Below are 6766 nucleotides of genomic sequence, written 5' to 3'. Positions count from 1 at the left end.
ATTTGTGCTCAAGCAGGATAAAAGTGCTCAGGGGATGATTAACCTGTGTTGTCTTTGCAATTGCACTACACTGGGTGCTCAGGTCACTGACATTTAAACCTGGTAGTTTTACACTGCTAAGCAGGGAGGAGTGGGAGAAATCCACCTCTAGTGACAATTATAGAAGTGGGAAGTCGCAAAAAAACCCCCAAAAAACAAAAAAACCCAAAAAACCTCCCCCAATTATCAGGATAATTGTGCTTTGCCTAGCCCTGCTTCTCCAATAAACTTGCAAAGCACAGCACTGAAAAATCTTCAGGGAGGTTTTTTAGGAGATCAAATAGCAAAGATGAAATCTAGTGAAGATTTTATCTAATAGGTAAATGTTTAGCAGATTATGGTAATAATTTTGCCTTTAACAGCTTAGCCTGGAATTACTGGTTATTTTGCAGTGGTGCATGAAGCTCATTGTCTAAATGATCCTGAGGGCAATTCTTCCACAGATTTTGAAAGAATTCTTCCAGATTTTGTACCTGTACTGGTATACAGCCATTTTGGCTATAAGAAGTGCTGCTCTACCCAGCATCCAGCGGTTTACAGGCAAAGCCAGCCAGCTGGAGCACACCCACACTTGTGGAAAGGTGTTAATCTACTCCACCTGCACTTCACATAAGCAGAAGAAAGATAATTTCCAGTGCCAAGAGCTACCTGACCCCACTAGCACAAGTTTATAACCACTGCTGAGAAGCTGCTTTGATTAAAGCACTCATGAATCTGAGGCTGTCAGGCTCCAGCAGTGATGTAACTTGAAAGGATTTCTGCACAGAGAGGACTTGACTGTCATGTATTTACATTATGTTAATGCTGGTAGTCCTCATGGAAAGCCCCAAGGCATTAGCACATGCTGCTATGAAAAACAAACAAAAAAATCCCCCAAAAACACGTGGAGGAGTCAAAAGAGGTAAGAAACAATGAGACACAGGGGGCATTTCAGGTTTCCTAGGGGAGGATTGCCTCAAATAAAACAAACAGCAGAAAGCAATGGAAATGGAAAAGTCACCACAGCAGCCTGGGGCTCCCTCACCTGCTACAAACACTGCACCCACGAGACAGGGCAGCCTAAATGCTCTGCTTAGTGAATCCATCAGCCACAGGAAAGCTGGAGGGGTTACTACCAAGACAATAATGGTAATTGTTAGTGCTCAAAGAAACAGGGTTAAAAACCAGGACACATAAATAAACCTCAGCGCTTTATTAAGACAGATTCATCTAAGATTTCCATCTAAAGGCAGAATATCCACATTACCACATCAAGCTATCTTGAATTGCAGTTTCTATTTCTGTAAGAGTGCATAATTCTGTATTTTTATACTAGAAAATTATTTGTAATGTGTACAGCTTAAAAACCCACAAAACAGTTACTCGTAATCATTTAATTATACAGAGGCATTTAGAGAAGCAAACTTCACCAAACATCTAAACATAAAGCAGAAAATTAAAGTTTCCAACAGACTTCTCTCATTCCATTTTATTTGACCTTTTTTTTCAATTTAAAAACACAATTGACATATGTTCAACAGGCTTCAGAAGGCAGAATGTTTTAATTAGAACAGCACTCTTGCAAGACTAGAAATAACAAGACCTAAGAAAGCAGAGAAACAAAACTATAAAAAGACCTGGCTTCCCATTCAGCCTAACATAAAACTCCCTCAAGCCCTCACAAACAATTTAAAAACTACCATATGTGAAGGATATCAGAAGTTTGCTTCTCCCTCCCAGCTTGTGCACAGTCCACTCCTGCAAATCCACCAGCAGTACCCAAGACTGATCACATTTAGTCCAGATGTGCAATAACATCACTGAAGCAATGAAAAAAGTATTTATGACCAGTGCTGTAAAGGGGGAAATTCGAATCCAATGGGAAATACCATTATAGGAACTCAGCATTCCTTTGGTTTGCAATGAATTAAAATTGCTTTTGGTCTCTTCACCACTGTTGCTATTTTTAGTCTGTTTGGAGCACCATTCCTCTTTGTTTCCCTTGGCCAAACAGCTCTGCTGATGGATGCACACAGCAATCCTGCCTGGATAGGCAGAGCAGAGCCTTGTTTTGGGTGATAACAAAAACATGGTCCCCTAACACATTCAGGGAACTGAAATTGTTACTGCCCCTTGTCTAGAGAACCCTGTCACAAAACAATTGCACCATTAGGTTTGTCATTTAAATTCAGCTGCTTGCCATTAACCTTCTCTAATGTGAAGTGCAAGACTTGAAAATAATTTACATCAGCAAATTATTAAGGTCTGTGACAATTAATAAGCAATAAAGCTCACTGAAGCTAAAAGCACAGGGTGTACTCTGCTCCACTGCAGAGTGACAAATGAGATGGCAGATGCAACCACACTATCCAGTGCAGAATTAATCCCAGACAGATTCTCAGATAAGTGAGAAACAAGAAGTGCAGCCTCACAAGAGGGATGTGGCTATACCTATAGCATCAAACAAAAAAGAACAAAAAAAACCAAAGTGGTGCTTTGAAAGAAAAAGTTGATAAATAAATTGCTTTCATATAAAGTTAATATCATTTATGTTTTATATATTGTAGCAATTTTATGAGCCATACATCTATATTTTATTCTTTTATCAGTCCTGCACTGGTACTGATCAGGAAAGAGAATGAACAAGAAGTTAGACATGGAATAGGGGAACAAAAGAAGAATTTCCCTGTGATACAGAAGACAGATTTCAAAGGCAGTTTCACAAAAAACAGCATTTGGGGAAAAGATCAGGAACAGGCAAGTTACACCCTTTCACACTTATCCTTTCCAGCCCTGCAAAGCTGCATTGATTAGAGCATGCAAGAAGGACCAGTTCTGTCTCTCATAATATTTTTATATTAATAAAGTGCAGTTGCCCAGGGAGAAGGGAATGCCAGCAGCTGGACACAGCTCATGATTCCTGCCACAGAGCTGCGGGTCCTGTGCTTCCCTCCCTTTTTAATTCGTGCTTTGGGAAGTAACACCACTGTCAGATCTGTTTGGACATCCCCTAAGGCACTTGGAAGTCCTCAGCAGCTCCCAGAAAGAATGGAATTACCCAGCACTGCTTACAGCAGGACTGCAGCTGTCCCAGCAGCTCCCAGGGAACCTGTGGCTAATCTCACACACACACAAACCCAACTGGACTCACAAAATGAGCAACTTCTCCAAGAGCACTGACAAAAATCACAGCCTTTAGCTAGCTTAGATAAACAGTTATTTGTTTCTTAAACCATTACTTGCTTCTGTACTTGTTTCAACTCCATGTTTCCCCTCTCATTCCTTGTTGAAGATCACATTAAAAAATACACAACATCCCTTCTTTAATTACAACTCCCTAATTCAGTTCTCAAATCCAGCATCTTCCATGGGAGAAGTTTTACTTCAAGTACATTTGTATCTTTGCAACCACACCACACCTGCACCACCTGCTGCTGGAACCCTTTTGCCTCCTCCTGTGAGTAACACATCATACCAAAGCAAGAAAACAATTGCATCTGATGATGTCAAAGCATTCCCAGAATGGGAATGTGTAACAGTTACTGTCTGTGGACAAGGAAAAAAAAAAAAAAAAATCAAAACAGAGCCAAAAAGAAAAGCAGCAAGCCCACACACTTCCTTTACCTTTCAAATTCTTCAACTCCTCCATCCACCAGTACATTCTCAAGGACCCAGGGAAAAGTTTTTTTCTCTGGTTTGGTTTTTCTACTCCCCACTATTAGAAGCATCTGTCTTCAGAAAAAAAAAGTCCTGAATAATCAGCTAATTCAAGCTAATTCACATTGTTTTGTTGCTATGCATGTCCCTCTAAGTTCTCAACACAAGTAGTCACATTTTACCTTATTTTTTCTGAGTTACTTTTACCTGCCAGGAGAGAAATCTGATATTTTATACAGTGTTTAATTTCAAGAGGGACCTTTTATCCCTGCCATCCAGCTTTATTTGTTATTACAAGTATGTAGCACATAAAGCCTCATCATGCTGAGATGCTGCAACAGCTGGTCAAATAATAGACAATTAACTGTCAGTCTTCAAAGCATGAATAAGAGCTGTTAGGCACTGTTGTTAAGATTGGTTTTTAATATGCTTAATATTTGTGCATGTGTACTATACAGTGAGCACACAAGTATTTATGTTAAGCAAGAACAGCACAGGAAATGGTCTGCATTTTGTTACAGCCACATCATATTCTACATGGCAGAAATCTTCAAATATTATAGGCATGCTTGATGTCCCTGCTTTTAATTGAAGTTGGAAGATTGGGCAGGGCTCAGTTCATAATCCAAGCCAAAAAAGTTTGGAGATATTCTCCAAGCAATCATCTGAGTCTAATTCTTAGACTTGCCCACAGACTCTCACTGAAAACCTAAAATTTGTTAAACCTCCATAACTTCCCAATAGGAATTCTTTCCAGTAATTGATAATGGACTCAAAACTCTTATAAGCCAATTTATTTTTTTTTTCCTGTGCCAAAAGCCCTGCTTGCCCTTGGTTTTGTCCCAGTTTAATCCATATAAGGCAGCCAGACCAACCTGTTTGGAATGGAAGTTGTGTTTACCTACGCTTGGACAAGATTGCAGGGAGTTTGTTCAGCCAGAGGGAGGTGACGTAGCTCAGAGCTGACACTGCCAAAACCCTGAAGGGTGCACACTGCAGAGTGCTCAGCAGCCAATCCAGCACCTCATCCAGTTCTGACACCAGTAAATACACAAATGTGTCACTTGTCCTCTCTCTCAGCAATTCCTTGAAAAGGTGCTGTTATCAGAAGTGCAGCTTATCTCTGCTGTAGGAAATTGGCTTTGCACTAAGGTTTCTTCAGACACTCTTACATGCTGGAAACTTGCCAGCTATTACTCATAAATGAATCTATTAATACTGATATTACGTGCAGAAGGGAGAAACTTTTAAGTTCAGATATGAAGGAAGCTCAGTCAGAGTGATGTTGTGTCTAAATGGGATATACAGACATTTTCTATAAACACAGACTGAAATGCTGATCCTCCACAAAGTATTGATACATTTCCTTGACTCTCTGAAGAAACTGAAAAAATCATACATCAAAAAGAATTTTTTTTCTTCCAATTATTCCTCCCATGGCAGCTGTGCCCATTTCCACCCCCATGAAGTAAAATGGCCTGAAAATGAGCCCTCAGATTTTGCTATTGCCTGATGATATACTGGGTACAGAAATTCTGCAGTTTTAAGTTTACCACTGGGAACTTCTCCACAAGTGCATGATACCTAGGTAATTTGGAAAAAAAAATAACTTCCCACTGAGCCATTCATTTGTTGTCAATAAATATTAGAGCTTTGTAATTTGCTGCTTTGAGGAGATGAAGGCAAAGCTCAACAGAGCCAGCAGATCTCTGCACTTACAGCTTGGGAAACCAACAAACAAAACAGGAAGGAAAATGCCATTAATTACCCTTTGAAAGGTCACTTCTCTTACTCCAGTTAGAGGAGACATCACATCCAAGAGCACAGTGTCTCCCCAGCATGAACAAAGCCTTCTCTAAAAGGACAGATGCAACCCTGGGGCTTGGCAAGGAGCCTGGGAGCACATTGCTGTCCTGATAGCAGCCTTGGAGGCATTTTCAGGAGCAATCCATCCCTTCCCAGAGGTCACATCTTCCAAAAAGCACACAGGCTTAGAACTAGCTGATCCTGAAATAATGGCTTTCACTTCCATAATACACGGGTTATGATTTAAAGAGAGGCATCTAAATATCCCTTTAGAGGGTGTATAAAACTCAGGGGTCTAACTTAGCAGAAGTTGTTGCCACCAAAGAATTTTCAGCCAAGGAATTGACTCCATAGTTTTTTGCAAGTCAATTGCTCTTGCATTGCTCACAGGAAGCAGGGACAGGATAAAAACCCAGACAAAACGTGCTTTGTGAAACTAAGAGCATTCCTTATGGGTGTTTCCACACATTGCTGACATCTCTGTCAGTAAATACAGTGGACTTTTCTATGTTTGAAACATTTCTCCTTCCTTCTAATGCAACCACAGTCTTTTAAATTTCATTTTCCATTGCTGCCTCTACTGTGTGCAACTTTTGAGAAGGCTGAACTTTGCTCCTCTGTCAAAACTCCCTTTCCTCCTGCAGAGACGTCTGAACAGAGAATATTCCTCATGAAACTGTGCAGGGGCTCTTGACAGCACCTCCTGAGAGGTGTGACCATACCACAGGCTAGAGAATCATCATATTTGACCAAAAACCTCCCAGAAAAAAAAAGGAGCAAAGAGTGTGTGGCCTCTGGTGCCAGCTGGAATAAGCTGTAGTGAGTAAGGAGTAGGACTGCTGAGTAAGAATATGTCACTGCCAGTTTGTAACTTCTCAGAATAAACTGTTTTATACCGTGTTACAGGAATATTACCAAAGAGCTCCAGTGCATTGGCTGACTCAGTGTGCTGGTGACATGGAATAAAGCTTCAAAGGAGAAAAACCAAGGAACTCAGAGATTCACGTGCTTATGCTGCTGGAAAACTCAGTCACCTAACCCATGGCAAGCTATCAAAGTACTAAATGATAATATAGCCTCAAACTGCATAGTGCTGGCTCATCAACCCAGGAAAGAAAGTGTGACTATTACAAAGCAGATGTCTCAATTAATTTGTTATGATACACTGGCTCCAAAGCTGTGGTCTATTTGGCAGTAATCCAAGACACATCCAGGATTATTTGCACCAGACACACAAGTTAGTATTTACAAAGCAGAGCTTTCCTGTAGCCCCCCAAAATAATGT

The 6766-nt window shown here is 40.5% G+C and overlaps 1 long non-coding RNA gene across 1 annotated transcript; it reads right to left on the bottom strand.

The window, feature by feature from the left end:
* Nucleotides 1-1226: 1226 nt before the first annotated feature.
* Nucleotides 1227-4743, bottom strand: LOC306805895. Its single transcript, XR_013775325.1, has 3 exons — nucleotides 4577-4743; nucleotides 3643-3750; nucleotides 1227-2469 (listed from the first exon to the last, which is right to left on the bottom strand). It is a non-coding gene; the product is annotated as an uncharacterized lncRNA (long non-coding RNA).
* Between the last annotated feature and the right edge of the window lie 2023 nt (nucleotides 4744-6766).

The sequence above is a fragment of the Erithacus rubecula genome (assembly GCF_903797595.1).
Source record: "Erithacus rubecula genome assembly, chromosome: 10".
In the NCBI taxonomy this organism is placed as follows: Eukaryota; Metazoa; Chordata; class Aves; order Passeriformes; family Muscicapidae; genus Erithacus; species Erithacus rubecula.
This window is presented reverse-complemented; position numbering and strand designations above follow the sequence as displayed.